The following is a 10000-nucleotide window of genomic DNA, read 5'->3' on the forward strand; positions in this document are numbered from 1 at the left end:
CCGTCTGCGAGTGTTGAAACGGGCGCGGGGTTGCGCTTTGCCCACACGCCCCACGTGGCAGACGAGTCAGTCTTTGAACCGCGGCCCTCCGCGCCCGCCCCGTCCGACCCCTCGAAAGGGGTGGAACTCACGTAGCGTGGGCCAAGCCCTAGGTACCTGCCGGGGGTCCCCCTGAGACTCCTTTCTGAGAGAGAGAAGCAGGGGAACCGGCTGCGCCACCCACCACCACCACGCCCCAGGACGCCGGTGGGCGGACGAACACAGGAAGGGCCATGGCCTGCCCCACGAGGAGCAGCGCTCGCAACCCCCCCCGGAAAGTCCGCTCGTCAGCGAGCAAGGGGACGGGGATGAATGACAAGGACAACAAAATAGGAAAACCCCTCGCGGTGGACGGAGGCAGCGGCCGTGCGAGCGAGAGGGAGGGCGCGGGACGGACCCGTACGACCCGCTCGACTCGCAGGCGCTTCTCCTGCCGGCAAGGTGAGGGGAAACCGGCCTTCGCCCGACGAGCGGGGACGCCGAGTTTTTTGAACGACGCGTCTCTCGCGCTGGAACCCAGAGAATACCGGGGCCTGCGGGGGGGGGGTGCTGAAGGACGACGCGGAGGAAGAGGCGGAGGACGAGGAAGGGGTGGGAGGGACTAGGCTCCTCCTTTATGCCTTCTGTCCAGCCTGACCTGCAAGCGACCACGTGTAACAGCAACCCCGAAGACCCTTTCGACCCTGGGCCCCGACGCGGGGGGACGGCGAAGTCGAGGGGGTCGGGAGAGGAGGCACGCCGGACAGCGTTACCCGTTAATGATCCTTTCGCAGGTTCACCTACGAAAACCTTGTTACGACTTTTACTTCCTCTAGATAGTCAAGTTTGATCGACTTCTCGGCGCTCCGCCAAGGCCCGCGAGGAGCCCCGGCGGGGCCGATCCGAGGACCTCACTAAACCATCCGATCGGTAGTAGCGACGGGCGGTGTGTACAAAGGGCAGGGACTTAATCAACGCGAGCTTATGACCCGCGCTTACTGGGAATTCCTCGTTCATGGGGAATAATTGCAATCCCCAGTCCCCATCACGAATGGGGTTCAGCGGATTACCCGCACCTCTCGGTGTAGGGTAGGCACACGCTGATCCAACCATTGTGGCGCGCGTGCAGCCCCGGACATCTAAGGGCATCACAGACCTGTTATTGCTCCATCTCGCGTGGCTGAACGCCACTTGTCCCTCTAAGAAGTTTGACGCCGACCGCGGAGGGCCGCGTAACTATTTAGCATGCCGGAGTCTCGTTCGTTATCGGAATTAACCAGACAAATCGCTCCACCAACTAAGAACGGCCATGCACCACCACCCACAGAATCGAGAAAGAGCTATCAATCTGTCAATCCTTTCCGTGTCCGGGCCGGGTGAGGTTTCCCGTGTTGAGTCAAATTAAGCCGCAGGCTCCACTCCTGGTGGTGCCCTTCCGTCAATTCCTTTAAGTTTCAGCTTTGCAACCATACTCCCCCCGGAACCCACAGACTCGTGGTTTCCCTCACGCTGCCCGGCGGGTCATGGGAATAACGCCGCCGGATCGCGGGTCGGCATAGTTTACGGTCGGAACTACGACGGTATCTGATCGTCTTCGAACCTCCGACTTTCGTTCTTGATTAATGAAAACATTCTTGGCAAATGCTTTCGCTTTCGTCCGTCTTGCGCCGGTCCAAGAATTTCACCTCTAGCGGCGCAATACGAATGCCCCCGGCCGTCCCTCTTAATCATGGCCCTGGTTCAGGAAACCCACAAAATAGAACCGGAGTCCTATTCCATTATTCCTAGCTCAGGTATTCAGGCGAGAAGCGGGCCCGCTTTGAACACTCTAATTTTTTCAAAGTAAACGCTCCGAGCCCCGTCCGGACACCCAGCCAAGGGCATCCGGGGGGCACCGGGAGACAGGGTCTGAGACAGGCGGTGGCACGCCTCGCGGCGGACCGCCAGCCCACTCCCGACATCCAACTACGAGCTTTTTAACTGCAGCAACTTTAATATACGCTATTGGAGCTGGAATTACCGCGGCTGCTGGCACCAGACTTGCCCTCCAATGGGTCCTCACCCATGGGTTTAGGATACGCTCATTCCGATTACAGGGCCTCGAAAGAGACCTGTATCGTTATTTTTCGTCACTACCTCCCCGTGTCGGGAATGGGTAATTTGCGCGCCTGCTGCCTTCCTTGGATGTGGTAGCCGTTTCTCAGGCTCCCTCTCCGGAATCGAACCCTGATTCCCCGTTACCCGTGGTCACCATGGTAGCCGACTATGGTACCATCGAAAGTTGATAGGGCAGACATTCGAATGAGACGTCGCCGCCGCGGAGGGCGCGCGATCGGCCCGAGGTTATCTAGAGTCACCAAAGCGGCCGGGGGGCCCGAGCCCCCCGGATGGGTTTTGGGTCTGATAAATGCACGCATCCCCCGAAGGGTCAGCGCTCGTTTGCATGTATTAGCTCTAGAATTACCACAGTTATCCGAGTAACGTGTGGAGCGATCAAAGGAACCATAACTGATTTAATGAGCCATTCGCAGTTTCACTGTACCGGCCGTGTGCACTTAGACCTGCATGGCTTAATCTTTGAGACAAGCATATGTTACTGGCAGGATCAACCAGGTAGTTTGCACCGTGGTCTGGGATGAACCACGAGTGACATCCGCCTCCCCTTCCGGGGGCTAGGAAGCAGCGGGTTGTAAGTGCGTGCGCCGTCAGGTCCAGACGCCATACAGGGCTACCCAGGACAGCTTCCGCGGCCAGTGTAAACGTGCTCGCGCACCGCCCTCTGGCCTTCGGACGCCGACCTCTCACCTTGATGCAAAGCTGTCCCATCCGGTCATGCCCGCACCGTACCCCGTCCACCTCCTCCGGAGGTGCGGACGGCCGACTCCAGGTGCTTTCGGCGTTCCCTCTCTTCACGCCGTTTTGATTTTCGTGGGCCGCTGGTGGGGGGACAAGGGAAAGACCTCGTCGAATTCCCTCCCCCCTAGCCTCGCTCAACCTACGTTTCGTGATGTAACCAAGAAGAGTGATTCGTGGGCCCAGGTAGGTTTGAAGAGGAGGCCAACAAAGCAGGGCACTCCCTTCCTCCCAAACCACAGACACCAGTATAGGACAACTGAGTAGACAGACTGGCCGTCTGAGTCTCCCCCAGAGAGTTCTGGGATGGGTTACAAATAACCCCCACCCCCCATCAGAGGCTTGACCCGCTAGAACCAGGGAGGATCTGTCAAAACCGCTCTCCACATCAGAAGTTCTGGATCAGCCGGGGCTGGTCGGCAGACGTCCACCTAAGGCCGTGGCCTAACCCCGTGTGGGGGGATAGCGCTCGCACCCGTACACGTGGACACCCGCTCGTCAAATGGCTGGCTCCTCACTTACCGTAGGGGGAATGGTTTGCCTACCCCTGGCGGGTCTGGTACTCCACTCTACCAAACAAGGAAGCAACACACCAATAGACCCCTGCAACACCGGGCAGCTTTGGGCAGTGTCACTACACTCCTCCTTGTTCTTCACGTTCCTTCCGTGGTGATTTTTTTTTTTTTTTCGTGGCCATTGCCGTGCATGGCTTCCCCATCGCTTTGCATGCTCTCCATTGCCTCGTGCTGCTTCACCATTGGTCTCACCTGGAGACCGAAGCCGCTCTCCCAGTAACCCGATGGTACCTGGCCAGAAAACCCCGTGCCCGATTTCATCTAGGACAAGGGCCAAACCACAGACCGTGCCCGTCCAGGGTCAACCCCTGGTCGGACAGGCCTGGTGGGTCGATACCATGGATGTGGCAGGCCGACGAGAATCCACTGGTACATTTACAAACACGCCCACCCTGGTGGCATGGCTGTACGACCCATCGTCGAAGCACGCTGCGGCGGACTGAGCCATTGGATCCAGTTGCCTGGGCGTACACTCAGCCCAACAGACGCACTCGGGTCGGGGAGAGCAAAGCAGACTGTGTGCCTGGATGTGCCCACTTCCATAGGGGAATCGGCATGATGGTTCACTTAACCCGAGGAGGGCTCCCCTCGCGGGATAAGCACCCCCCTCGGGGGATGGGGGGGGGGGGGGGCATCCAGAGCACACCACTTTCCGGTAGGGGACAGGCGTTTGATCATGTGTCCGAGGGAGAGCTCCCCTTGCCGGCCGAACACCCCTCGGACTCCCCTTGGGCTTCCAGAGAACGCCACTGGATGAATTTAGTGCTTGGACCCCATTGATTCTCTTTGCTCTCCCATATACCCGACGGGACCTATTTGCAAAACCCCGTGCCAACCAGACCTCCAGGAAGGGGGCTGGCGGCTAACCATGCCCAGCAGGGTGCACCCTGGTCGGACACTTTGGGAGGGTCGAGAGCCTGGAAGTGCCACCCGGGGGAGTAATTCTGATTTCCGTTTTAATGCACTCAGGGACAGCCCGAGGACCTCTGTAGTGCACCTGAGGCGGACTGAGCCGTCGGGTCCAGGGGTCTGGAGTTCGGAACCTCCAGGGTTCACCTGGCTGTTCTCTTAGCCCGGCAGGGTGCACCCTGGTCGGACACTTTGGGAGGGTCGAGAGCCTGGATGTGCCACCCCGACGAGTAATGAGTTTTCCCTTCGTATCTCTTCCGGACCAGGTCCGATTCGCACGAAACTCGCTGGGCATGGCCAGGAGCGCCCCCTGCTGCCCACGCCACCGTCCCCGCGCTTCTACTCCCGAGGGCCGAGGAGACAGCGAAGCGTGGGTCGGGTCGCCTGCTTCCAGGGTCTCCCTGGTACTCTCCAGTCTCCCGAGTCCATCGGGTCCGACCTCGTATTTTTAGCCCAGACGGGGAATGAGAAAGGGGCCCCCGACCGCCCGAGGGCGGGCGCTCGCTTCTCAGCCTAGGAACGTCCGATTCCCACGAAACTTTTACGCCAGACGTTCCTGGCAGCGAGCGCGTTCAAAGGTGACCCGCGCTGCTTCTCTCCTCCCAAGGGCCGAAGAGATATTCGTCTTCAAACCCGACCGGCCCTGTGTTTGCCGCCCCGGCGGTTTTAAAAAATCATAGCGTAAAAACGGTGGGTGCGCTTCGCCTGCCGCTTGGACAGCGTTAAACGGCAGCCCCGGCTCTTTCCAAAGGGCCCTCAACCGACTTTCTGCTCCCAAGGAGCCCAGAGATATGAAACCGATAAATCAAAACCCCGTGCCAACCAGACCTCCAGGAAGGGGGCTGGCGGCTAACCATGCCCGGCAGGGTGCACCCTGGTCGGACGCTTTGGGAGGGTCGAGAGCCTGGATGTGCCACCCCGACGAGTAATGAGTTTTCCCTTCGTATCTCTTCCGGACCAGGTCCGATTCGCACGAAACTCGCTGGGCATGGCCAGGAGCGCCCCCTGCTGCCCACGCCACCGTCCCCGCGCTTCTACTCCCGAGGGCCGAGGAGACAGCGAAGCGTGGGTCGGGTCGCCTGCTTCCAGGGTCTCCCTGGTACTCTCCAGTCTCCCGAGTCCATCGGGTCCGACCTCGTATTTTTAGCCCAGACGGGGAATGAGAAAGGGGCCCCCGACCGCCCGAGGGCGGGCGCTCGCTTCTCAGCCTAGGAACGTCCGATTCCCACGAAACTTTTACGCCAGACGTTCCTGGCAGCGAGCGCGTTCAAAGGTGACCCGCGCTGCTTCTCTCCTCCCAAGGGCCGAAGAGATATTCGTCTTCAAACCCGACCGGCCCTGTGTTTGCCGCCCCGGCGGTTTTAAAAAATCATAGCGTAAAAACGGTGGGTGCGCTTCGCCTGCCGCTTGGACAGCGTTAAACGGCAGCCCCGGCTCTTTCCAAAGGGCCCTCAACCGACTTTCTGCTCCCAAGGAGCCCAGAGATATGAAACCGATAAATCAAAACCCCGTGCCAACCAGACCTCCAGGAAGGGGGCTGGCGGCTAACCATGCCCGGCAGGGTGCACCCTGGTCGGACGCTTTGGGAGGGTCGAGAGCCTGGATGTGCCACCCCGACGAGTAATGAGTTTTCCCTTCGTATCTCTTCCGGACCAGGTCCGATTCGCACGAAACTCGCTGGGCATGGCCAGGAGCGCCCCCTGCTGCCCAGGCCTGGCTCTGGGCCTGGGCACACTTCATTCACTTTGTACCTTTAAATCATACTACTACTACTACTACTACCACCAGAATTCCAGGGCCAAGAGGTCACACAGTCATGCACAGCAAAGTAGCTCTGGGCCTGGGCACACTTCAAGCACTTTGTGCCTTTAAATCATACTACTACTACTACTACTACTACTACTACTACTACTACCAGACTTCCAGGCCCAAGAGTTCAAACACATTCATGCCCAGCAAAGTAGCTCTGGGCCTGGGCACACTTCATTCACTTTGTGCCTTTAAATCATACTACTACTACCACCAGACTTCCAGGGCCAAGAGGTCAACCACAGTCATGCACAGCAAAGTAGCTCTGGGCCTGGGCACACTTCAAGATGTTTGACCCTTTATATAAGCCTAGAAATAGACTTCCAGGCCCAAGAGTTCAAACACATTCATGCCCAGCAAAGTAGCTCTGGGCCTGGGCACACTTCAATCACTTTGTGCCTTTAAATCATACTACTACTACCACCAGACTTCCAGGCCCAAGAGGTCAAACACAGTCATGCCCAGCAAAGTAGCTCTGGGCCTGGGCACACTTCAATCACTTTGTGCCTTTAAATCATACTACTACTACCACCAGACTTCCAGGCCCTGGAGGTCACACCTTCATGCCTAGCAAGGTTGCTTTACACCTGCGCACACTTCAGACCGTTTCACTCTTTTAATCCTTCAAAGTACCACATTTCCAGACCCAAGAGGTCACAGAATCATGCCCAGCAAAGTAGCTCTGGGCCTGGGCACACTTCAATCACTTTGTGCCTTTAAATCATACTACTACTACCAGACTTCCAGGCCCCAGAGGTCAAACACAGTCATGCCCAGCAAAGTAGCTCTGGGCCTGGGCACACTTCAAGAAGTTTGACTCTTTATATAAGCCTAGAAATAGACTTCCAGAGCCAAGAGGTCAAACACAGTCATGCACAGCAAAGTAGCTCTGGGCCTGGGCACACTTCATTCACTTTGTACCTTTAAATCATACTACTACTACCAGACTTCCAGGCCCAAGAGTTCAAACACATTCATGCCCAGCAAAGTAGCTCTGGGCCTGGGCACACTTCAATCACTTTGTGTCTTTAAATCATACTACTACTACCAGACTTCCAGGCCCCAGAGGTCAAACACAGTCATGCCCAGCAAAGTAGCTCTGGGCCTGGGCACACTTCAAGAAGTTTGACCCTTTATATAAGCCTAGAAATAGACTTTCAGGCCCAAGAGGTCAAACACAGTCATGCCCAGCAAAGTAGCTGTGGGCCTGGGCACACTTCATTCACTTTGTACCTTTAAATCATACTACTACTACTACTACTACTACTACTACTACTACTACTACTACTACCAGACTTCCAGGCCCAAGAGGTCAAACACAGTCATGCCCAGCAAAGTAGCTCTGGGCCTGGGCACACTTCAAGAAGTTTGACCCTTTATATAAGCCTAGAAATAGACTTCCAGGCCCAAGAGTTCAAACACATTCATGCCCAGCAAAGTAGCTCTGGGCCTGGGCACACTTCAATCACTTTGTGCCTTTAAATCATACTACTACTACCAGACTTCCAGGCCCCAGAGGTCAAACACAGTCATGCCCAGCAAAGTAGCTCTGGGCCTGGGCACACTTCAAGAAGTTTGACCCTTTATATAAGCCTAGAAATAGACTTCCAGAGCCAAGAGGTCAAACACAGTCATGCCCAGCAAAGTAGCTCTGGGCCTGGGCACACTTCAATCACTTTGTGCCTTTAAATCATACTACTACTACCACCAGACTTCCAGGCCCAAGAGGTCAAACACAGTCATGCCCAGCAAAGTAGCTCTGGGCCTGGGCACACTTCAATCACTTTGTGCCTTTAAATCATACTACTACTACCACCAGACTTCCAGGCCCTGGAGGTCACACCTTCATGCCTAGCAAGGTTGCTTTACACCTGCGCACACTTCAGACCGTTTCACTCTTTTAATCCTTCAAAGTACCACATTTCCAGACCCAAGAGGTCACAGAATCATGCCCAGCAAAGTAGCTCTGGGCCTGGGCACACTTCAATCACTTTGTGCCTTTAAATCATACTACTACTACCAGACTTCCAGGCCCCAGAGGTCAAACACAGTCATGCCCAGCAAAGTAGCTCTGGGCCTGGGCACACTTCAAGAAGTTTGACCCTTTATATAAGCCTAGAAATAGACTTCCAGAGCCAAGAGGTCAAACACAGTCATGCACAGCAAAGTAGCTCTGGGCCTGGGCACACTTCATTCACTTTGTACCTTTAAATCATACTACTACTACCAGACTTCCAGGCCCAAGAGTTCAAACACATTCATGCCCAGCAAAGTAGCTCTGGGCCTGGGCACACTTCAATCACTTTGTGTCTTTAAATCATACTACTACTACCAGACTTCCAGGCCCCAGAGGTCAAACACAGTCATGCCCAGCAAAGTAGCTCTGGGCCTGGGCACACTTCAAGAAGTTTGACCCTTTATATAAGCCTAGAAATAGACTTTCAGGCCCAAGAGGTCAAACACAGTCATGCCCAGCAAAGTAGCTGTGGGCCTGGGCACACTTCATTCACTTTGTACCTTTAAATCATACTACTACTACTACTACTACTACTACTACTACTACTACTACTACTACCAGACTTCCAGGCCCAAGAGGTCAAACACAGTCATGCCCAGCAAAGTAGCTCTGGGCCTGGGCACACTTCAAGAAGTTTGACCCTTTATATAAGCCTAGAAATAGACTTCCAGGCCCAAGAGTTCAAACACATTCATGCCCAGCAAAGTAGCTCTGGGCCTGGGCACACTTCAATCACTTTGTGCCTTTAAATCATACTACTACTACCAGACTTCCAGGCCCCAGAGGTCAAACACAGTCATGCCCAGCAAAGTAGCTCTGGGCCTGGGCACACTTCAAGAAGTTTGACCCTTTATATAAGCCTAGAAATAGACTTCCAGAGCCAAGAGGTCAAACACAGTCATGCCCAGCAAAGTAGCTCTGGGCCTGGGCACACTTCATTCACTTTGTACCTTTAAATCATACTACTACTACCAGACTTCCAGGCCCAAGACGTCAAACACAGTCATGCCCAGCAAAGTAGCTCTGGGCCTGGGCACACTTCATTCACTTTGTACCTTTAAATCATACTACTACTACTACTACTACTACTACTACTACTACTACTACCAGACTTCCAGGCCCAAGAGGTCAAACACAGTCATGCCCAGCAAAGTAGCTCTGGGCCTGGGCACACTTCAATCACTTTGTGCCTTTAAATCATACTACTACTACCAGACTTCCAGGCCCCAGAGGTCAAACACAGTCATGCCCAGCAAAGTAGCTCTGGGCCTGGGCACACTTCAAGAAGTTTGACCCTTTATATAAGCCTAGAAATAGACTTCCAGAGCCAAGAGGTCAAACACAGTCATGCCCAGCAAAGTAGCTCTGGGCCTGGGCACACTTCATTCACTTTGTACCTTTAAATCATACTACTACTACCAGACTTCCAGGCCCAAGACGTCAAACACAGTCATGCCCAGCAAAGTAGCTCTGGGCCTGGGCACACTTCATTCACTTTGTACCTTTAAATCATACTACTACTACTACTACTACTACTACTACTACTACTACTACTACTACCAGACTTCCAGGCCCAAGAGTTCAAACACATTCATGCCCAGCAAAGTAGCTCTGGGCCTGGGCACACTTCAATCACTTTGTGCCTTTAAATCATACTACTACTACCACCAGACTTCCAGGCCCAAGAGGTCAAACACAGTCATGCCCAGCAAAGTAGCTCTGGGCCTGGGCACACTTCAATCACTTTGTGCCTTTAAATCATACTACTACTACCAGACTTCCAGGCCCAAGAGTTCAAACACATTCATGCCCAGCAAAG

At 54.9% G+C, this 10000-nt stretch overlaps 1 non-coding gene across 1 annotated transcript; it reads right to left on the reverse strand.

Annotated features, from left to right (window-relative positions):
* Positions 1-795: 795 nt before the first annotated feature.
* LOC145656647 (18S ribosomal RNA) lies at positions 796-2634 on the reverse strand. Its single transcript, XR_014122250.1, has one exon. It is a non-coding gene; the product is annotated as an 18S ribosomal RNA (ribosomal RNA).
* Between the last annotated feature and the right edge of the window lie 7366 nt (positions 2635-10000).

The sequence above is a fragment of the Electrophorus electricus genome, unplaced genomic scaffold, assembly GCF_041902795.1.
Source record: "Electrophorus electricus isolate QZ-2024a unplaced genomic scaffold, ASM4190279v1 Scaffold84, whole genome shotgun sequence".
Lineage (NCBI taxonomy): Eukaryota > Metazoa > Chordata > Actinopteri > Gymnotiformes > Gymnotidae > Electrophorus > Electrophorus electricus.